Source organism: Mauremys reevesii, linkage group 22, assembly GCF_016161935.1.
Source record: "Mauremys reevesii isolate NIE-2019 linkage group 22, ASM1616193v1, whole genome shotgun sequence".
NCBI lineage: Eukaryota > Metazoa > Chordata > Testudines > Geoemydidae > Mauremys > Mauremys reevesii.
Genome location: NC_052644.1, coordinates 15,351,303 through 15,375,186, shown reverse-complemented (window position 1 = coordinate 15,375,186; position 23,884 = coordinate 15,351,303).

The following is a 23,884-nucleotide window of genomic DNA, read 5'->3' as shown; positions in this document are numbered from 1 at the left end:
AAAAGCATAGCAAAGCAGGGCTGAGTGAACCGGTTGGGCCATAATCGGTTCAATTAAAGTCACCGCAGTCCAACTGCAACACTGAGCTCTTTGCAGTAGATACAGTTACCTGTTCTTATGTCTATATCGACCGACGATCCTTAGACAATCCAATGCCAATCACATTGTTCTGATGCTGCAGAGGGGGCCAGCTACTTTCTATAGATGACTGCTGCAGTGCAGGTCTTCTGGGCCACTCCCCAAAATGTGGCTCATGTTTCCATGCTGTGTTGGTGAGGTTAGATCCCAGATGTGAGCCTCAACCATCTGCATGTCCATTCTCTAGTTATAGCTGAAGTGCATACCTTTGATATTAACCAGGATGGGCAGGAACGATGTCCCTAGCCTCTGTTTGCCAGAAGCTGGGAAAGAGCAACAGGAGATGGATCATTTGATGATTACCTGTTCTGTTCATTCACTCTGGGGAACTGGCCAATGTCGGAAGAAAGGATACTGGGCTAGATGGACCTATGGTCTGACCCAGTAGGGTCATACTTATGTTCTTTTGATGCTCCAAAGGGCTGTTACAACACAGAAAAGTAATTATCCTTAGGCAGAAGGGTTGAGAACGTCGGCGCTGTGTCAGGATCCAGACCCACATCTTCCATGAAGGTTTGATGCTTTGCAAATCCCACAGCTCCTGAGTTTTGGTGCATATCACTAACCACTAACCCCACTGCTATCAATGCAACTGGCTCCTGCACTGGGGCTAGAAGTGTGGCTGTGGGGTGTCTGTAACTAACACCAGGAATTATGGGGCACAGAGCATCACACAGTGGGGTCTCTGTGTCTAATTCTGTTCTTCTCTCCATTTCAGAGACTGAGAAGAATGAGAAGAGTCTGAAATCAGGTAACTGGAGAATCCTTAGTAAATATATGACTGTGCTTTCACACTATTGTGAGATAGGAAAATCAGCACAAACAATATATGAACTTCAGTCACCTGTATGATCATCTCCCCCTCTCCTGCAAATATTCAAACACTGCAGTGTTTGCAGCTCACATTTCAGTATCGTCCTTAATGATGGAGAGTGAATTTAGTGCATATGGATTAGTGGGACGTAATGAGGGTCTGGGCAATATTCCTCAATGCAGTTCTGTGGATATATCACAATTCTGACCTGTAAAATCCCTTCTGTGCCCGCCCGGAGCTCACTGTGCATTGCTTTTCCTCCACATGCCGCCCTCCTAGACTAGTCCTGGGCCTTAAATGAATAAATTCTAAACCCTACTATGGGCTGTGTGAGGTTTACTCTGATGGAACCCATCACCAACATTATTGGTGTAAGAGCCAGGACAGGAGACGATGCCACATTTCTGAGAGTGAACAATAAATCCAGGGCCACACAGCCCGATGGAGACCTTCCCCAGTTAAGCGTCTTTCAACCACTGACCCCAGAGTTACACTGTTTTGTAAATCAGCACCACAAAGGGTTTGGGTGGCACAGAAATGGTTGGTCTGAGGCTGGGTCACAGGCTGCAGCAATGCAGGCCTCTCTCTATGTGATACATGGTCTGGTGTGACGGTCCCTCCCCTCATTCCTGGCAGTGTCATCAGCTGCAGGTGCTGCCCTCAGGGCAATTTGTTGCCTCTGTTTAAAGACTGATCTGGGACCTTGTCTTTGTTCATTAAGAACAGTTTTGTCTGATATCAGAGGGGTAGCCATGTTAGTCTGGATCACTTCATGCATCCGACGAAGTGGGTATTCACCAATGAAAGCTCATGCTCCAATGCATCTTTTAGTCTATAAGGTGCCACAGAACTTTTTGCTAGTTTTGTCTGACACATTCTGTCAGTTCTGAAACATTTGGCTTATTGGGTACTTCTACACTGCAGCTGGGAGAAGCTTCCCACATGGGGTATCCAGACACATGTTAGATTGAACTTGTGCACTAACAATAGCAGTGTGGCTGGAGTAGAAGGGCCTGTGGCTCAGAGTAGCTGCCCAACTATATACTCAGATAGTCTGAGTGGGTTTGTACTTGAGTAGGTAGTGCAAGCCACTGAACGTGCTACCCCTGGCTACCCAGCTACTTTTAGCGCACTAGCTTGAGCAGAGCTAGCACTTCTATGCCTGCCTGAACCGGTATCACCCTCCCAGCTGCAGTGTAGATGTACCCAGAGTTTGGAATAACCCCACGTCACTGTGTTTAGAAGGATGACACTAAACTCCTTATGGTCTCCTTTTCTTCTCTCCCCAGAATGTCAGATGCTGCGTGAGAAGCTTGGTAAGAACATCCACCCCCATTAGAGCCCCTGGGCAGAGGCTCTCAGCCACACATGGTGCTGAGCAGATACAGAAGCAGCAACACCGCAGGGCAGGGCTGAGTGAACAGTTTGGGCCAAAATCTGAGTCACCCCAGTCCCACAGAAGCACTGTGGGCTCTCACAGTGTCACCTGGCCTTTGACAACTCCATGCGAATCACATTGTTCTGACGGAGGAGAAGGGGGCCAGCCACTTTCTATAGATGACTGCTGGAGTGCAGGTTCTTCTGGGACATTTCCTAAAACATGGAGATGAGCAAGAGACTAGATTCAGACTCACGTTTCCATGCTTTGTTGCCAAGGCCAGATTGCAGATCTGAGCCTCGATCATCGGCTCGTCCATCCCCTACTTATACCTGGAGTGCGTAGCTATGATGCTGCAAAGGCTGTTAGTAACAAAGAAAAGGAATTCCCCTTAGACAGAATGTTGAGAATGTCAGAGCTGTATTGGGATCCAGACCCACATCTTCTATCAAGGTTAGATGCTTTGCAAATCCCAGGTGTCCTGAGTGTTGCTGCATATCACTAACCACCAGCCCCACTGCTATCCAAGCTGCTGGTTCCTGCACTGGGGCTGGGACGGTGGCTTTGGGGGAGTCTGTAACTAACCCCAGTCATTTTGGGGTACACAGCATCATTCAGCACATCTCTCTGTCTAATTCTGAATAACAGAAAATGTGGAAATGGCAGAAGTGCTGAGTGAATTTTTTGTTTCAGTTTTCACCTAAAAGGTTAGTTATCATTGGTTGTCTATCATAGTGAATGCCAGTGAAAATGAGGTAGGACCAGAGGTTAAAATAGGGGGAAAAGAAGTTAAAATTTACATAGAAAAGTTAGATGTTTTCATGTCACCAGGGCCTGATGAAAGACATCCTAGAATACTCAAAAAGCTGACTGAGGAGATACCTGAGCCTTTAGCGATTATCTTTGAAAAGTCATGGAAGACGGGAGAGATTCCAGAGTATTGGAAAAGGGCAAATATTGGGCCAATCTATAAAAATGGGAATCAGAACAACCCAGGGAATTACAGAGCAGTCAGCCTAACTTCAGTATCTGGAAAGATAATGGAGCAAAGAATTAAGCAATCAATCTGCAAATGCTTAGAAGATAATAAAGTGATAAATTGCAGTCATTGTGGATTTGTCAAGAACAAATCATGTGAAACCAACCTGATAGCTTTCTGTGACAGGGTAACAAGCCTTGTGGATGGGGGGAAGCAGGAAAAGTGGTGTATCTTAACTTTAATAAGGTTTTTGATACTGTCTTGCATGAACTTCTAACAAAAACAAATGTGAATTCCAACCTAGATGGAGCTACTATAAGGTGGGTGCATAACTGGTTGGAAAACTGTTCTAAGAGAGTAGTTATCAGCTGTTCACAGTCAAACTGGAAGAGCAGATCCAGTAGGGTTTCTGGGGATCAGTTCTGGGTCCTGTTCTGTTCAATATCTTCATCAGTGATTTAGATAATGCCATAGATAGTACACTTATAATGTTTGGAGACATAACTAATCTGGGAGTCATTGCAAGAGCTTTGGAGGATAGGATTAAATTCAAAATGAACTTTACAAACTGAAGAAATGGTCTGAAGTAAATAGGATGAAATTCAATAAGGACAAATGCAAAGTACTCCACTAAGGAAGGAACAATGAGTTGCGCACAACAAAATGGGAAATCACTGCTTAGGAAGGAATACTGCAAAAAGGTATCTTGTCATAGTGGATCACAAGCTCAATATGAGTCAACAGTGTAACACTGTTCCAAAAAAATCAAACATCATTCTGGGATGTATTAGCAAGAGTGTTGTAAGCAAAAAACAAGAAGAAAATCTTACACTCTATTTCATGCTGATTAATCCTCAAATGGAGGATTGTGTCCAGTTCTGGGTGCTACATTTCAGGAAAGAGGTGGACAAATTGGAGAAAGTCTAGAGAAGAGCAACTAAAATAATTAAAGGTCTAGAAAACATAACCTACGCAGGAAGATTTAAAAACATGGGTTTATTTAATGTGGAGAAGAGAAAACTGAGAGGGGACATGACAAGGGTTTTCAAATAAATAAAAGTGTTTACAAGGAGGAAGGAGCAGAATTATTCTCTGTAACCTCTGACATTAATGTCATTCCTAGTGACATTCCTAAGTGTCAGGGTGGCCAAGCACTGGAATAACTTGCCTAGGGTGGTTGTGGAATCTCCTTCACTGGAGACTTTTAAGAGCAGATTAGAGAAACACCTGTCAGGGATGGTCTAGATAATACTTAGTCCTGTTGTGAGTGCAGGGGACTGGACTAGATGACCTCTCGAGGTTATTTCCAGTCCTATGACAATATGATTCTATTATTCTTTTCCCTTCCCCGTTTCAGAGACTGCGGAGAAAGAGAAGCAGGCCGCGAAGTCAGGTAATTGGACAATTGATAGTAAACTGTGTCCATTCTTCCACACCATAACAAGATAGGAAAATTACCACGCGGAATATATGGACTTACATCAACTTCATGATTATCTCTTCTTCCCCTAGAAATGTACAAACACTGCAATGTTTTTAGCTAACATTTCAGTATCATCCTTACTAACAGAAAGTGAATTTAGTCCATATGGATTAGTTGGACTAATAGAGCGTATAAGTTTGAGAGCATTTCTGCCGACCAACCACCTTCAGGCGATTTGCCACCTTTGCCTCAGTCTGCAGTCTCAGCCTTCCATGACAGCTCAGATCTGCGTTAGGCTCTTGGGCCAGTTGTCTGCTTGCATGCAGGTAGTCCAATTCACAAGGCTGCAGATTCTTCCCCTTCATGCGTGGCTCAGCACAGTTTATTGTCCAACTCTTCACACCTTACACAGATTGTTCCATCTCCCTCCACTGGCCTTGGACTCGTTGCAGTGCTGGATGCATCTCAAGAATGTTTTTCAGGGTGTTCCCTTTGTCTGGCCCTTACCAACCAGAACTGTTTTCACCAAAACCTATTTTATGAGTTGGGGAGCACATCTGCTGTTGCTGAAAGTCCAAGGTTTACAGTCAGAGCAGAAGTCATCTCTGCATATTGATGTGTTGGAGCTTCGGGCCATCTACAATGCATGTTATGATTTTCAGGACTGTACCAGTGACTCAGTGGTTCACATACTTATTGACAATACCACTGTGAGGTATTATGTGAAAAGGCGAGGGTGAGCACATGTCCCTGAATCATGCCCTCCAGGGGAGTGGTTTCCTCGCTTACTGGACCAGAATACAAAGGAAAACCATGAATATTCTCTATGAGATTGGAAGTGACCTTGGACTGAAGGGGATTCTGCAAGATCTGGGCTGGTGCTGGGTTTATAATGCAGTTAGCTGTGCATGAGTCAATGAGGGCCAGCGTGACAGATATTGCTGAGGCTCCCGGGGTATGTGCAACTGGACTGGAACCTTCAAGTGGGTTCCAGTCAAGACTGAGGTGTGGGGGAGCTGTTTTCTCTGAGGTCAGCTGTATGACCTGGGCCTGCAAGGCTTGGTTTTCTGCCTGAAGACAGGTGGCCCACTCAAGTGAGTTATTGCTCCAAAGGGCAGCAGCTGATTAGGTGGATCCATTCTGCCACCACCGGGCCCACTAGTGTGGCCTACATGGTCTATCCAAACTGTCACAATCAGAATGTGTGTGGTCAGTGCTAGTGGTGAGAACAGAGGTCGGAAGTCAGGAGCCAGGCCAGGTCAGGTCAGGCTACCAGGAGATCAGAGTCTGAGACAGTGCCTAAGGGGAGATGGACAGTCTGAAGGCAGCAAGGTCAGCTTACATGGAGATCGGGTCAGGCAGCAGGAGCAGGTAGCACAGGGGAGGCAGCCCTGAGCTGGGGAAACCCAGCTGTACAGATGACATCCTGGTTCCATGCTTGGTTTAAATAGAAGCAGGCAACCAAACAGGAGTTCCACCAATCAGATCCCAGGACTGGAGTTCTCAGTCAGAGTTGAGCTTCGCATTCAGGTGATTATTAACAGGTCACTGGGTGGGAGATTGGAACATATTGGTTCCCAGGAGGCCCGTGGACCAGAGTTTAATTCCCAAAGCACCTGCTGCTGAGTCGGTGGACTAATAATAGCACCATATCTGGGGCGTAGCATGGGGAGTAGCTCATGATAGCTGTCTGAGTATGTACCCACAAGGTCTGGATGGGTTTGTAATTGAGCAGCTAGCCCATGCTACCCCCTGGCTAGCCTGCTGCTTTTAGTACAATAGCTAAAGCAAAATTAGCACATGTCTGTGTACCTGAGCTGGGATGCATCCTCCTAGCTGCAGTGTAGAATATCCCCAAAGTTTGGAACAACCCCAGACACTCTGCAAAGAGTGATCTACACTGAAGCTATGACGGTTTTCCTTTTTTCTCCCCAGAATGCCAGGAGCTGAGGAAGAAAATTGGTAAGTTCATCCACCTCCCATAAGAGCCTCTAGACAGAGGCTCCTAGACACATGTGGAGCTGAGCAGATCCAGAAAAAAGTGACACCACAGGGCAGGGCAGACTGAATCTGAGGCCAAAATCTGATATTAAAATCCATTTAACTCACCCCAGTCCCAGTGTAGAACTGTGAGCTCTCTGCAGCAGACACAGGGTCACCTGCTCTCATGTCTGGCTGGACAGACAGGTGTCACTTTGCCTTTGACAATCTAATGCCAGTCACATTGTTCTGATGTGGTAGAAGGGGCCCAGCCACTTTCTTAGTTGACTACTGGAGCGCAGGCTCTTCCTTATCATTTTGCAGAATGTAGACATGAGCAAGAGACTGGACTCTGGCTTCCATTTTCATGGTTTGTTGCCAAGGTCAGATACCAGATCTGAGCTCCAATAATCGACATATGCCTCATCTAGTTAAGCCTGGAGTGCATAGCTTTGTTGCTATGAAGGGCTGTTAGTAACACAGAAAAGGAATTCCCTTGAGACAGAAGGGTTGAAAATGGGCTGTCGCCTACCAGGAAGGGGAGTCCCAGTTTCAAGCTTCCCCTGACAGCAGGCTGATAACCAGCCTCACCTTTGTACAATCACTAGGATAAGACTGAGGTAGGGTGACCTGATAGAAGTGTGAAAAATTGAGATGGTGGGGGATAATAAGTGCCTGTATAAGCCAAAGTACCAAATATCAGGATTGACCCTATAAAATTGGGACATCTGGTCACACTAGACTGAGGACACTTCAAGAACAGAAGGTAACATTGGTTATAAACCCCTGGAATTGCTGGCAGTTACCATCTAACTATTCAGGCCAATGTATCAGAGAATAGGGCTCCATGTGCAGTGTCTGGAGTGTGACATTTTCTGCATGTAATTGTCTGCCTGAAGGTGGGTGGCCACTCATGTGTGTCTGGTGCTCTAGAGGGCAGCAGTTGGGTAGTTGGATCCATTCTGCCAGCACTGGGCCCACTCCTGTGGCATATGTGGTCTGTGCACATCATCACAACTGGAACATGGGCAGTCATGCCTAATGGTAAGAACAGGGGTCAGAGGCCAGGAGCCAGGCCAGGGCAGGCTACCAAGAGGTCAGAGTCGGGCAGTAGGATCAGCTAGCACAGGGGAGGCAGCACAAAGCAGGGGAACCCAGTTGCACAAGCAACTTCCTGGCCCTGTGCTTGATTTAAATAGAAGCAGGGAACAAATCAGGGCTCTTGTAGTTCCACTAATCAGCACCCAGGACTGGAATCCTCTGTCAAAGCCGAGCTTCATAATCTGGGGACTGTTCACAAGTCACAGGGAGGGGGTTGGAAGATACTGGCTCCTACAAGTCATGTAGATGAGCATTCGATACTCATGGTCCCTGCTGTTGACATAGCGTGCCAAAAATAGCAGTGTAGCTGTGGGCAGCGGACCAGGATAGTCGCCTGACTATGTATCCAAGAGGTCCCAACAGATTTGTACTTAGGTGTTGTGGCAGAGCTCTGACCTTGCTCCTGTGGGTCCTGCGCTTCTAGGCGGTTTATGCTACCTCAGTGGCTCACTGTGACCCTCCACGTAGCCCTTCTCTCTCTAGGGTTACAGTCTACTGAGCCCTTTTCATCATAGGCTGCAAGGAGGTTGGTGAGAGAACTCCCACAGTCTCTGTTCAGCCTCCTGTCCTGACAGGGACCTGACTTCCCCTTCCAGGAGCTGTTCCTGTAGTGGTGGGTTGGGGGGAACCCGGGCCCGCCCTCTACTCCGGGTTCCAGCCCAGGGACCGTAATAGTAGCAGCTGTTGGCAGCCGGCCTTTCACTGCCAGAGTTGCTACATTTCCCTGGGCCACTTCCCCACAGATCTCCTGCTTCTCCCTTCTTCACCCTTACCTTAGGGCTCCTTTAATGATGGTTTGAGGGTGTCTTCAGTAACCAGCCCTTCAGCCGCACTTCCTCTTCTCTGGCTCCCTGGCTCTCCTCTGCCTGACTGGAGTGAGCCCTTTTTATAGTATCAGCAGGGCCTTAATTAGAGTCAGGTGGTCACATTAACTGAATGGCCTCACCAGACTCTTTGCAGCTTAATTGGAGTCACGTGTTCTCATTAGCCTGGAGCAGCCCCTGCTCTGGTCAGTCAGGGAACAGAAAACTGTTAATCCAGAGGCCAGTATATCTGCCTTCTGCTATTCTGCTGTACCCACCTGGCCCGGGTCTATCACAGTAGCTAACCCAAGATATTCTACTTGCTATCCCCAGCCACTCTACTACTTTTAGCACACTGGTTTGAGCAGAACTAGCACGTCTGTCTGCTCAAACTGGGACGCTCACTCCCAGCTGTAATGGTGATGTCCCCAAAGTTTGGAACAGCCCCATGTCAATGTGTTTGGAATGATACATGCTGATCTCCTTTTCTTCTCTTCCTAGAATGCCAGGACCTGCCCCAAAAGAATGGTAAGATCATCCACCTCCCCATTACAGCCTCTAACTGGAGTGCTGAGCAGAAACAAAAGCACAGCAAGGAATGGCTGAGTGAACAGATAATCAGAGTCAATTAAAGTCACCGCAGTCCCACTGCAGCACTGAGCTCTCTGTAGCAGAAGCAGAGTTACCTGCTCTTATATCTACAACAACAGACAATCCTTTGACAATCCAATACCAATCACATTGTTCTGATGCTGCAGAGGGGGCCGCCCACTTTCTATAGATGACTGCTGCAGTGCAGGCTCTTCTGGGCCACTTCCTAGAAAGTGGCTCATAGTCCCATGCTTTGTTGCCAAGGTCAGATCCCATACGTGAGCCCCAATCATCTGCACATGCATCCCCTAGTTACATCTGGAACGCATAGCTTGGATGCTCCAAAGGGCTGTTAGTAACACAGAAAAGAAATTCCCCTTAGTCAGAAGGGTTGAGAATGTCAGAGCTGTATCAGGATACAGACCCATGTCTTCCATCAAGGTTAGATGCTTTGCAAAACCCAGGGCCCCTGTGTGTTGGTGTGTATCACTAACCACCAGCCCGGCTTCGATCAAAGCTGCTGGCTCCTGCACTGGGACTAGAAGTATGGCTGTGGGGTGTCTGTAACTAACTCCAGTAGTTATAGGGCACACAGCATCACACAGTCCATTTCTGTGTCTAATTCTGTGTCTAATTTGTCCATTTCAGAGACAAATGAAAAGAGTCTATCAGGTAATTGGAGAATCCCTAGTAAAGGTATGACTGTGCTTTCACACTATGATGCGATAGGAAAATCACCACAAACAATATATGGACTTCAGTCACATTTATGATCATCTCCCCCTCTCCTGTAATGTAGTGTGATCTCTGTAACTGTTTGGTATTATCTGTGGGCTCAGTGCAATGAAAGGGATGGAGCCGGAGGGGTCTCTGTCTAGTGGTTCCTCATATCCCCCACATTCTCACACACACTGATGAGAACAGGTTGGCAAATGTGTATTTTGCAGTGAAAACTCAACAGTAATTGCTTGTGAGATTCCCTGCACATGGGTGCGGCAGAGAGACGGGTTTGCCGTGACAAATCTGGGTCAGATTCTGTCATGCTGGGCAATTGCTCAGTGGTTCTTTCTCTGTAAAGAGAAAAAAAAAACAAGGTCAAGGACACTATGTGAGATGATTCCACCCCTGTGACTGTCTCTGTCCCACAGTGAAGCGAAAGGAATCTAAGAGGGAACTCTCTAAAGAGGTGACTGTTGTCTTCACGGTAGGTCTCCTGCTCTATCATGGGAGAGTCTTATTGTTCAGATATTTACCCTGTGTTGGTTTTAGGATATAAACCAAACAATCACACCTGGGTCCATAGCCCCACCTGTATTAGCATATTGCTCAGTGTTTCCCCTTCCTTCCCTGTCTCACTGCAATGTCTGATTCTTTGTCTCACAGTGAAGCGAAAGGCCTCACAGAAGAAACCCTCTACAGAAGAGACTCCATTAAATCTTGGTAGGTCTCCTGCAGTATCTCTTGCTCTGTCTGTTGAGATGTGTGAGCTCTGTGACTGGTTGGTGTTATCTGTGGGCTCAGTGCAATGAAAGAGATGGAGCCGGGAGGTCTCTGCCTAATGGTTGCTCACATCCCCCACATTCTCACACACGCTGATGATAACAGGTTGGCAAATGTGTATTTTGCAGTGGAAACCCAGCAGTCATTGCTTGTGAGATTCCCTGCACATGGGTGCAGCAGAGAGATGGGTTTGCAGTGACAATTCTGGGTCAGATTCTGCCATGCTGGGCAATTGCTCAGTGGCTCTTTCTCCTTAAAGGAAAAAAAAAAAGCAAGGTCAATGACACTATGTGGGACGATTCCATCCCTGTGACTGTTGAATGCACAGGACAGAGGGCGGGTGATTAATCCCTGGCACAAGCTCCCCAGGGCAGTGGGGAATTCTTCATCTCTTGATGGCTTCAGCTCCAGACTGGGCACCTTTCTGGAAATTTCTGTAGCCAAACCCAAGTTATTGGGCTCAGTGCAAGAGAAACTGGGTGAGATTCTCTGGCCTGTGATGCACAGCAGGTCGAACTAGATGATCTAATGGTCCCTTCTGGCCTGAAACTCTATGAATCTGTGACATTTGCTCTCTTGAGCTATGCTAATAGATTCAGCAGCACTGGTTTGTAGCTCCACACATCTAATTTATTTAACTGTGAACTTTTTAATATTTAGTAACAATACTGGTTTGCATTGTGATGGGGCTGAGAGGTGCTGTCCAGTTCTGCTGGGCACTACGCACACACGCAGGGAAATACAGATGGCAGGTGCAGAGAATGGATACAAAATGCCAGCGCAGTGACTGGGGCTCTCCCGGCTATCACAGTCTGGAAAAGCCCTGAGGCTCTCCCTCTTTCATCTCCTTTGCCCTCTGCCATGCTCCCTTGCAGCCACCATTCCTCCAGCTGGGGAGGGCTGGATGAGACTCCCCTAGCAATCGGTGCTGTTCTGTAACTAGCCAGAGGGGTCACTGTAGAGTAACTGACCCCACTCCATGGTTCTACTGGCTCTGCTGCACCAGCCCAAAGTCTGCGCTACACACAGCCCTGCACCAGTTTAACTCAAGGCATGTTTTGTAACCTAATTAGATAAACTGGTGCCAGTGTATGTGTAGACAAGGGCTAAGGAGTGAGAAACTCCCCATGTCTCTGCCCTCTTCGTGCATATCACAAACCACCAGCCCTGCTCCTGACAAACCTGCTGGCTCCTGCACTGGGGCTCGGAATGCAGGTGTGTGATGTCTGTGACTAATGCCAGTAACTAGGGAGTGTACAGTACCACCCACTGTGTGTCTCTGGGTTTAACCCTTTTCTCTTCCCCATTTCAGAGACTGAGAAGAAGATCTTGGAAGCAGGTACTTGGCTAAACCGCAGTAAATGTGTGTCTGCGCTTTCATACTATAATGGGATAGAAATATCACCACATGCACTGTCTGAACTTCAGTCACCTTCATGATCATCTCCCCCTGCCCTGAAAATAAGGAAACGTGGCAGTGTTTGCAGCTCACATTTCACTATTGTCCTTAACAACAGAGAGTGCATTTAATGCATATGGAATGGCAGGACTCAGGCTAGGTTTACATTGCCCAATGGCTCAGATTACAGGGTGTGAATAGCAACACACACCAAAGTGCTGCGCTGTAACAATCCTGTGTGGATGCTGTGGGCGTGAACTGAAAGGTTCCTAGTTTATATTTATATAGTCATATTTGAAGAGGACTATGTCAGTGTGATCTAGGTACCGTTTAGTGGGCAGTTACCGTGCAGCACTTTGGTGCATAAAGCAAATCACATCCCCATATGACGAACTCTGGAGCTAGTTAGACAAGCCCTGAGTTAGGTGCTAAGTGAACTTCCTCCATGCAGGTGTGTGGATACATCTCAGTTCTGACCTGCAAAATCCCTGACAGCTCTGCCAGTGCCCCTCAGTGCTCACCCACTTCCTCCCTTTTATACAGACTTGAGCTCCGCAGTCCTGTCCAGTCATGCTCCCTTCCCTGCCCACCCTTGCACAGACCATACATGCCAGGTCACTGGAACTGAACTGTGCAGGGATTCCCACTGCCTGAAGCCCCCTGCTATCCTAGCCCTGGGGTTCCTCCCTGGCCCCAGCTCTGTTGGCATCCCTCAGTTCCCACCCACTGCTTCCCAGCTATTCCAGCCCTCAGCTCCTCAGTCCTGTCCTTTCTGCCATTCCTAGTTTAGTCCTGGGGTTCAAATGAACAGAGACTCCAAACTCTACTATGCTCTGTATGGGCTTTGTGAGGACCCATCACTCACATTATTCTCACAAGAGCTAGGACAGAACCTGCCCCCTTGTCTCTAGGGATGGATGGTGAGTCCAGTGCCACACAGCCTCCTGGAGCCCTTCCCCAGCTAAGCTCCTGCCCACCACTAACCCTAGAGTTACACACTTGTGCAGATCAGCACCACAAAGGGATTCCATGGCACAGAATAAGAGGTTGGAAGCCAGGTGACAGAGTGCAGCAGTGCAGGTATCTCTCTATGGGATACATGGTCGGGTGTGATGCTCCTTCCCCTCATTCTTGGCAGTGGCATCAGCTGTGGGTACTGGTGCCGGGCAACTTGTGGGCTCTGTTTAAAGGCTGATCTGAGACCTTGTCTTTGTTCATTAAGAACAGTTTAGTCTGACATGTCCTGTCAGTTCTGAGACCCTTGGCTCATCCCAGATGGGGTAGCCAGAAATGTGTTAGATTGAGCTTGTGCACTAACAATAGCAGTTTGGCTGAAGGAGCAGAGGCAGTGGATCAGGGAAGCTGTCTGACTATGTACTCAGGTGGTCTGAATGGTACGTGAGTATCTAGCCCAGGCCACTGCACATGCGACCCCTGGCTACCCAACTAATTTTAGAGCACTGGCTTAAGCAGAGCTAGCACTTGTCTCCCTGCCCAAACTGGGACATTCACTCTCAGTTGCACTGTAGATGTACCCAGAGTTTGGAATAATGCCATGTCACTGTGCTTAGAATGACAACACTGAACCCACAATAGTCTCCTTTTCTTCTAGTCCCAGAAGGCCTGGAGCTGCGTGAGAAGCTTGGTAAGAACATCCACCCCCAGTTGAGCTCCTGGGCAGAGGCTTTCGGCCACACATGATGCTGAGCAGGTCCAGAGGCACCAACAGTGCAGGGCAGGGCTGAGTGAACAGTTAGGGCTGAAATTGGAATCACATTAGTCTCCCAAGTCCCATCGCAGCACTGTGCACACTCTGCAGCAACACAGGGTTCTTCTTCAAGGACTTGCACATGTGCATTCCACTCCTGGTGTATGCATGCCCCACTGACAGTCTCCAGAAATGTTCTCCTGCCTCATACCCTTTGGGGCAACTCAAGTGCCATCTGCTATCACACGCTGATAGTGCTAGTATAGAGCGCCCTGCTGACCCCACTCCCCCTCAGTTCCTTCTTACCACCTGTGACAGTCATTTGGAACTGCTCTCCTTGCATTCGCAAGTTCTCTCAGTGGAATTAGTTCTTTATATTGTAAATAGTTAGTATTAGTAAAATTACTAGCGTTTTGTTCGTTAGTTAGATTTTCTGTGTTTATCTGTTTTTCCATCCTTCCCTGATGCTTCAAGCCCTGCATTTCTAGTAATGAGGCTATGTCCCTGAGCTACCCGCACTCAAGTTGCTTGGAGTGCCTTGGGGAAGGTCATATCAGGGACCATTGACAAATTTGCAAGGACTTCAAGTGTTGCATGAATAAAGATCAGGCAGCCCAGCTACAGTTTCAGTTCATGGAGGTGGCACTGAGACCTCCATATGAGCCAGGCCCGTTAGACTCAGTATTGAGTGCCCTGCTATCAATAAAGAGTGCTTCTCTTACTGTATTAGAGTTCCGGCACTCCAATCCCCATTCCCTGTGTCTAGGAAGGGGCATAAAAAGCAGACTGCCAAATGGGGATGATCCCCGGCACTGAAGTCTGCCAGCCTAAACTCAAGCACATCTCTGCCTCGGTACTACAGAAGCTGGTACCTACTCTGGCAGCTACCACTGAGTCTGGAGACAGAAAAGTCTACGCCGGAGGCATTTGTGGCTGCCAGACATCTCCCCTTGATGTCATTACCAGTGTTTCCAGCAGTACAAGACTCGTTACTATCGGTGCCGGTGGGGATGGGAAAAGCGGCTGGATGGTTACAGTGCTCGGTACCAGATCAGCCTCACATACCCATGATGGCTCACCCTTCTGTACTGTCAAGGGAAAACCCACAATGTTTGCCTTGTGGAAGACCTCTCCATCTCAGCAGCGGTCGCTGGCACTCTCAGGAACTGGACCCTGTGATCAGCAGGAGGAGAGTCATCCTCTTCTGCGTCGGAGATTGGGTCCTACTCTTTCCATCCTCTAAGCCACTCTCGTTACTCCTCTAGATGTTTCCACCCTTCCATGGATCCAGTCACAGGAGTACCACTGAGTGGTTGGCCAGGAGGCCATTGGGGTCCTATGCCAGTCCAATGGCCCTTTTGGAATCTATGGGGTTTTCTCCTAATGTCCAAGGTGTATTCCAGGTGCTTCTGACTCTGGTACAAAGCCTGAGACTGGGCTCCAAGAGCAGGCTCAACAGCGTCCTGTAAATCAAGTAGGGGAGAAAGGGAATCCTCATCCTCCTCTCGTGTGAAGGCCCTTCCAGGAGGGGGCATTGTCACCTCACCCAGGTGACTATAAGGTTCACCACGAGTTCGTAAAGGGGTTGGACTTAAATCTGGATGAACAAATGGAGGCAGTAAAAGAGTTCTCCCACAGCCTGGTCAATATTTAGCTGCTGCAGGTCCTTCTAAAATAGCCCTGCCATTCAATGAGGCCATTATGGACCAAGTTAAGGGGTTGTGGAAGATCCTGCATCCCTTCCCACCATTTCATTAAGGGGGTAGTGAAAGTATTATGTGCCCTCCCAAGGTTTTGAGTTCCTTTCCACCTATTCCTCCTCCCCATTCCCCTCAGGTTTCTAGTGGTATCTGCTGCTAATGAGAGAGAAAGGTAGGAACATTAGGACACAACCCTAAAATCAACGGACTCAAAAAGATTAGACCTCTTGTTAGAAAAGTTTATTCTACTGGGGGGTTACAATTCAAGATTGCAAAGCAGCAGGCGTTGTTGGGCTTCTGTGACTTTAACATGTGGGACTCCATGCAGAAATGTAAAGACTTGCTGCCGCAAGATGATTGGCAAAAGTTTTCCTCACTAGTGGCTGAGGGAAAATCAGTGGTGAAGGCCTCATTTGAAGCTGCTGTGGATATAGCTGATCTGGCTGACAGGTCCATGGCTTCGGCAGTGACCTTCCATAGGAGTTCCTGGTTGCTATCCTCTGGGCTTCTGCATGAGGTCCAACAGACTGTTCAGGACCTGCCCTTTGAGGAATCCTTGTGCTTTTTGGTGCTTATGGATACAAAGCACCATGGTCTAAAGTGCAACCCTAAAGTCTCTTCTGTTGTACATTCCAGCCCCTTCCAGGAAACACTACGGGCCTCAACAACCCCTCTGGTATTCTGCCTGGACTGTCCTTCAGGATCTGCAGATAAAAAGGAATATAGGTTATAGGCATAGACCACCTCCACCTTCTACCTGACATTCAGGGAGTTCAAATAAGGCATTATTGGACTCTCGAGGATGCTGTACACTCATTCCCATGATGGGAGACCCCATTTTTCCCTTGCTTTCAAACTGCCTTTCCCACTTCCTCAGTGCTTGGTCCCATATCACCATGGACCTTTGGGTGCTGAGAACTATAGAAGTCAGATACACCCACCAGGATATTTCTACCCCCATTTCCACCTTCCCTCCCTGTCCCTGTTCAGGGACCCCTCCCATGAAGAACTTCTGATCCAGAAGGTTCAATCTCTCTTTCAGGTGGGAGCCATAGACGAGGTTCACAGAACTGAAGAGGGAAGGGTTTCTACTCCCAGTATATCCTATTCCAAAAAGCCAAGGGAGGTCTCATATCTATTTTAGACCTGTGTCATCTCAACAGATATCTCAAAAAGATAAAGTTCTGCATGGTCATCCTGGCATCCTTTATTCCCACTCTGGATCCCAGGGAGTGGTATGCCATGCTTAATTAAAGGATGCCTACTTCCATGAGTCAGTATGCCAAAGGCACAGAAGGTTCCTCAGGTTCATAGTGAAGCATTCACATAAGCAGTTCATGGTGCTTCCATCTGGCCTGTCTGCAGCTCCTCAGGTGTTCACAAAATGTATGGCTTTTGTAGCAACATTCCTGAGGAGATTAGGAGTGCAGGTCTACCATTACCTGGATGACTGGCTAGTCAAGGGCAGGATTAGAGCTCAGGCTGTGTCCAGTGTTTGACTCACTGAGTCAACATTCAAGGCCCTAGGCCTACAGATCAATGCAGACAAGTTTACCCTTTCCTCTATAAAGGGCCATCAGGCAGCAATATCAGCTTTCCACCCTCGCATGGATAACCATTCTGGTTTTTTTTTTTCAAATGACATGGCAACCAGATTCCTTAAAAGCCTGGAAAGGTTGTACCCTCAATTAAGAGAAAACCTGTTCTTGTCTACACTGTCTTGTATTCACTGTTTGAGTCTTTACAAATGTACTCCTTCCTATACTTCTCCTGGAAGATGACTTTTCTAATTGTCATCACTTCTGCCAGAAGAGGCTGTGAATTCCATGCCCTTACATCGGAGCCACCATATACAGACTTCTTTAAGGATAAGGAATACTTGTGCCCTCATCCAAATTTCCTACCTGAAGGAGTTTCAAATTTTTATAGCAATGAAGCAATTTACTCATCCGTGTACCCAAAACTTCATGCAAATAGGAATGAAGAACGACTATTCACATTGGACATTAGATGAGACTAGCGTTCTATATAGACAGCGCTAAACCATTTCAGTGGTCCACAAAAATACTATAGCAGACAGAATGAAAGGTCTCCCAATCGCCTCACAGAGAATTTCATCTTAGGTAACTTCATGTATCCATGCTTGTTATGAACAAGCAGGTATTTTTCCACCAATGAACCTGACGGCTCATTCCACAAGATACCAAACATCCTAAACGGTGTTTTTAACACAAATCCCTATCCAGGGCATTTGTAAAGCAGCAACCTGGTCATTGGGGCACACTTTCTCCTCCCACTAGGTAATCACCCATTATTCTACGGACAATGCCAAATGCGGTTGAGCTGTACTATAGATTGTATGTATATGAAGTACGATCACTCCACCTTTATTACCACTGGGGAGTCACCAAAAGTGTAATTCACATGTGCAAGCAATCATAGAAGAAACAAAGGACACTAATCTTTTGTAATTGTTGTTCTTTGAGATGTGTTGCACATGACCATTCCATGACCCGCCCTCAGAGCCCTCTACCTCAGAGTTTGCAGTAAGAGGAACTGAGAGGGTCTGGGGTTGGACGGATGCTTCATACTAGAGCTACCAGCATGATGCAATAGAGGGTACTCGAGTCTCCCCAATGGGTATCATTGAGGGAAAAATTTCCAGCAACTCTGCACAGGGCATGCATGTACCAAGCATGGAACGCACATGTGCAACAGATATTCAAGAACAACAGTTACAAAAGGTCAGTAACTTTATCGGTTCTTATGTCTGTACAGACAAACAGGTGTCACCTTGCCTTTGACAATCGGGGAGGGAGAAGAGTTTTTTAAAGTTAAGCACCTATATGGACACAAGGAAAAATTGATATAAACTGGCCATCAACAAGTTAAGATGTGTAATTAGATGAAGGTTTCTAACTATCAGACGTTTGAAGCTCTGGAGCAGCCTTCCAAGCGGAGCAGGGGGTGTAAAAATTTTAACTGACTTTAATACTGAGCTTGATAAGTTTATGGAGGGGACAGTATGATGAAACTATCTTTGATAACATGCAGCCGATCTTTACCTGGAAATAGCAAATATATCCAACAGTTAGTAATCACTAGATAGAAGGCTCTGAGTTACTACACAGAATTCTTTCCCGGGTATTTGGCTGGTGGGTCTTGCCCCCATGCTCAGGATCTAACTGATTGACATATTTGGGGTTGGGAAGCAATATACCCCCGTTCAGATTGGCAGAAACCCTCTTTTTCGTTTTCTTGGGCTCCCCCTCCTTCCTATGCAGTTTGGGGCCTGGGCATGGGGTCACTTGCTGTTTTAAACTAATGTAAATGGTGGATTCTCTGTAACTTGAATACTTTAATCCAGGATTTGAGGACTTCCGTGACTCAGCCAGAGGTTAGGGGTCTGTTACAGGAGTGGGTGGGTGAGGTTCTGTGGCCTGCAGTGTGCAGGAGGTCAGACTAGATGATCACGATGGTCCCTTCTGACTGTACAGTCTATGAGTCACACCCAAAAAAGAGTGGGTTACATGATGAGATGAGGCATTGGCTTGAGGTGCAAGACAGACAAAGCCGTTCTTAGGCAGACCAAGATCCCTGTTCGGGTTCTAATCATAGGAGTTCAGCAAAGCCCACATGTATATACGGTGTACTACATCTGTCTGTGTGTGCATTTTAGGGAGATTTTTTTATGTTCATTTTAATATTATATTTTGATATTCACAAAAATATTTAGTATGGATTTCTTTTAATTCAATGTCTGTTTTCTCTCACTCTGATTCCAGAATGGAGAATGGTTCGCAATAAAATAGGTAACAAACTCCACTTTTCTTCCAAGAACTAATGCTGTCCACATACCAAATTCACACCAGTGTAAGTTCATAGATATATGTAGAGTCTCTCCTAATTTACACAGATGTGAGATCAGAATCAGTGCTCATCTCCTGGATCAGGCCACAGGGGCAGTTTAGGCAGGGAAGCTCCCTTTTTTGTTAATCCTGCTGGGACGTGAGCATGAGTTAGGTACCAAACTGCTAGGCAATGCCAGGACTTAGCTGGCTGAGTACATGGCCAGCTGACAAAGTTAAGGCACCTTGGACACTTCAGTGATGGAAACCTAGATTCCTAGGTAATTTAGATACATGCAGAGTTAGACATCATTTTGTGAATTTCAATGTCACCTATATAATTCCGAATCACTTTCAGTTTTGTGTGAACTTCACACAATGCTCGTATATCTGAAATATTTCCATACAACAAAAACATTGTCAAGCAGGGGTCAATCAGGAAAAACTCCCACTTGAAGAGAGTGCAGGATGGAGCCCACCCTGTAAACATCCCTTTATCCCCACTCAGACTGACATTAGACCAGTGCTTTTTAAAAAATCAATCTCTCTTTTCAGAAAACATCACTCTTGATGCAGGAACAGCCCATCCCAACCTCTCCATTTCTGATGACAAGAAGAGTTTGAAACATGAAGCCCAACCTCAAAATGTTCCACCAAACCCAGAGAGGTTTGATTTGACTGTCTGTGTGTTGGGCTCTGAAGGATTCTCCTCTGGAGAGTACTCCTGGGTGGTGGATGTCAGGAGCAGCACTAACTGGGACCTAGGAGTGGCCAGAAAATCCATAGAGAGAAAAGGAAAACTTTCCCTGTCTCCTAAAGAGGGATTCTGGGCTCTGGGTCTGAGTGGGAGAGATTATTGGGCAAAAACAGACCCATGGACCAAGCTAATGGTGCAGAAAAAGCTTGAGAAAATTGTAGTTTACATTAATTACGAAGGCAGGCAGGTGATATTTTTCAATGAAACTGGCAGATCTGTGTTCACATTTAACGATTGTGCATTCTCAGGTGATGTTTATCCATTCTTTAAAAATTCCCACATAGAAACGTCAATGAAAATTTGTTCAATTTAATAGGAATAAATTTATAATGGCAGTGAGGTTCAATTTTGTTGATCAGTCTAATTTAAAGCCCCCTGATATATTATAGCACTGTTGACTAAACTGAACAAAAAAGATGAGATGTTTCTTTGGGGGAGAAAAAAAAATATGAGCTGTTTACCATTTGTGGTGCCATCTTATCTGTATATTTTCCATAAAATAAGTGTTCAGCTTCTTGGCAAATACTGATATCTGCATAGCCATTAAAGAACATGAAGTTTCTGACACACACTTTGAGGATTTTACTGAGGAAAACCCAGCACTGTCTCATACCATAATTGGTTAACATTGTCCTTGGAAACAAAATAACATCAAGTCTATTACTAATTTAATTTCAACATATTTCTGTACAATAAATGGACCAGATTCATGTCTGATTAATAACTATAATCAGGGTCTATATTAAATTGAATTAATCTCTCTGTGTACACCTCACCCCCTGCCAGCAGGGATAACAGGAGCTCAGCTGCCACCAGCAGCATTCAGGAGTCTTTGAAAGCAATTTCACCCTTCACAGGTAAGTGCAGCACAGAGGAGGTGGGGTAGCAGTCTTGTTCCCCTTCTGCTATAGAAGATGTTTGAACTATGGATGTATCTACATTTCCCCCTTATTTCTGCATTGTGTCCTAGGACAGGTATAAATAGTAGCTAATGAGGCATGGCTTAGGCACATGAAGTAAAGACACACCTGAAGGGTGAGGGTATATATCTAAGTACATACCGTATACAACTCTCTACTTGCCCAAGCCATGCCACCTTATCTACATTGCTATTTTTAACAGGGAAGGGCTCTGCCAGCTCCCTGCTGCTGGAGCACTTCTTCACCACAGGGAAAGAATCCAAGTTTGGCAGTAGGAAGAGACTCTGGCAGTCAGAAGGCTGTGGGGAAAGGTGTTGCCAACCCCTTCCCCTGAGCCTTTTCCTGTGGCAATGAAAGTGCCACTGACACCTTTTCCCACTGCCAGAGCCTTTCTCTGATGTGTAGCTACACAGTGCATTCTGGATGCGATGTGCATGTGACTGTGGCATGTAGCTACATGCGCACTACACACCTCCACCAGTGGTGGGTGATGGTGACGCGTCTGAAGAGACAAACATGTGACTGCATCCATATGATCTGCAGGATGAAGGGTGATAGTCCCGTAGTGGGGTACAGCCCTCCAAATGGAAACGTTGTCAACCCAGGAGGAACTCACAGAGTTGCCACCCAGCACAGCAGTGGAATCCCCTATATTTCTTGTCCTCAGGGACAGCTAGCTTAATTTACACAATACAAATGGCACCATACTATGTAATCTGGTCCACATGGGACTCTCCCAGAAAGTCTCTGGACCTACACATGGCCCCAGATATATGGTGAATCCAGGCGTCAGTCTAAGACTAGAAATTTGAGTTGTCCCCAATGTACCATTCTCCTGATCTAATCACCTTCTCATACAAGCAGAGGTCAGAGTCTTTCCTCCTGCACCTGGGTAGCAAACATTCAAAGTTGGTCACCCCTAAAGAGTCCTGAACTCTCTAGGTTTTCAACTTACCCTAAGAGAACAAGCACCACAATTACAAGGCCAAGGTGCTGATAACTTAGTACAATCACCTAATGACCACCCCCAGATGCCTTACTCCCAAGCTGTCACTTCCACCAATGCCAACCAGTAAGACCATCGTTGTTGACAGATGAACTGCTGCAGATGAAGTGCACAGGCAGAAAATTAAAATGCCATTAGTGCAAAAATATTCTGAATCCCTCTGCCAGCAACATAAATAACACTTAAAGGAATAGGCCTCTACAGCAAGAGAGGTGAAATGACTCTTCTACTCCCCTGCAGTGAAGACAGCAGGGTTATGGCTGTCAGAGCTATTCTGCCTAGCCACTTGGCTAATCAATCCAGAATGTGTAGCCCAGGCACCCGACACAAACATCAACAACCATGAAGAGCTATCAGCTTATTTTGCTGATAAGATCAAACAAATCTTATGTTAGCAACAAGAAGAAAGTCAAGGAAAGTGTGGGCCCCTTACTGAATGAGGGAGGCAACCTAGTGACAGAGGATGTGGAAAAAGCTAATGTACTCAATGATTTTTTTGCCTCTGTCTTCACAAACAAGGTCAGCTCCCAGACTGCTGCACTGGGCAGCACAGTATGGGGAGAAGGTGACCAGCCCTCTGTGGAGAAAGAAGTGGTTTGGGACTATTAGAAAAACTGGACGAGCACAAGTCCATGGGGCTGGATGCACTGCATCCAAAGGTGCTAAAGGAGTTGGAGGATGTGATTGCAGAGCCATTGGCCATTATCTTTGAAAACTCATGGCGAATGGGGGAGGTCCCGGATGACTGGAAAAAGGCTAATGTAGTGCCCATCTTCAAAAAAGGGAAGAAGGAGGATCCGGGGAACTACAGGCCAGTCAGTCTCACCTCAGTCCCTGGAAAAATCATGGAACAGGTCCTCAAGGAATCAATTTTGAATCACTTAGAGGAGAGGAAAGTGTTCAGGAACAGTTAGCAAGGATTCACCAAGGGCAAGTCATGCCTGATTAACCTAATTGCCTTCTATGAGGAGATAACTGAGTCTGTGGCTGAGGGGAAAGCAGTGGATGTTTTATTCCTTGACTTTAGCAAAGCTTTTCATACGGTCTCCCACAGTATTCTTGCCAGCAAGTTAAAGTAGTATGGGCTGGATGATTGGACTATAAAATGGATGGAAAGCTGGCTAGATTGTCGGGCTCAACGGGTAGTGATCAATGACTCCATGTCTAGTTGGCAGTCGGTTTCAAGTGGAGTGCCCCAAGGGTCGGTCCTCGGGCCGGTTTTGTTCAATATCTTCAATAATGATCTGGAGGATGGTGTGGACTGCACTCTCAGCAAGTTTGCAGATGACACTTAACTGGGAGGAGTCGTAGATACGCTGGAGGGTAGGGCTAGGATACAGAGGGACCTGGACAAATTAGAGGACTGGGCCAAAAGAAACCTGATGAGGTTCAACAAGGACAAGTGCAGAGTCCTGCAATTAGGACTGAAGAATCCCATTCACTGTTACAGACTAGGGACCAAGTGGCTAGGAAGCAGTTCTGCAGAAAGGGACCTAGGGGTTACAGTGGATGAGAAGCTGGATATGACTCAACAGTGTGCCCTTGTTGCCAAGAAGTCTAACGGCATTTGGGGCTGTATAAGTAGGGGCATTGCCAGCAGATCGAGGGATGTGATCCTTCCCCTCTATTCGACATTGGTGAGGCCTTCTTCTGGAGTACTGTGTCCAGTCTTGGGCTCCACACTACAAGAAGGATGTGGAAAAATTGGAAAAAGTCCAGTGGAGGGCAACAAAAATGATTAGGGGGCTGGAGCACATGACTTATGAGGAGAGGCTGAAGGAACTGGGATTGTTTAGTCTGCAGAAGAGAAGAATGAGGGGGGGATTTGATAGCTGCTTT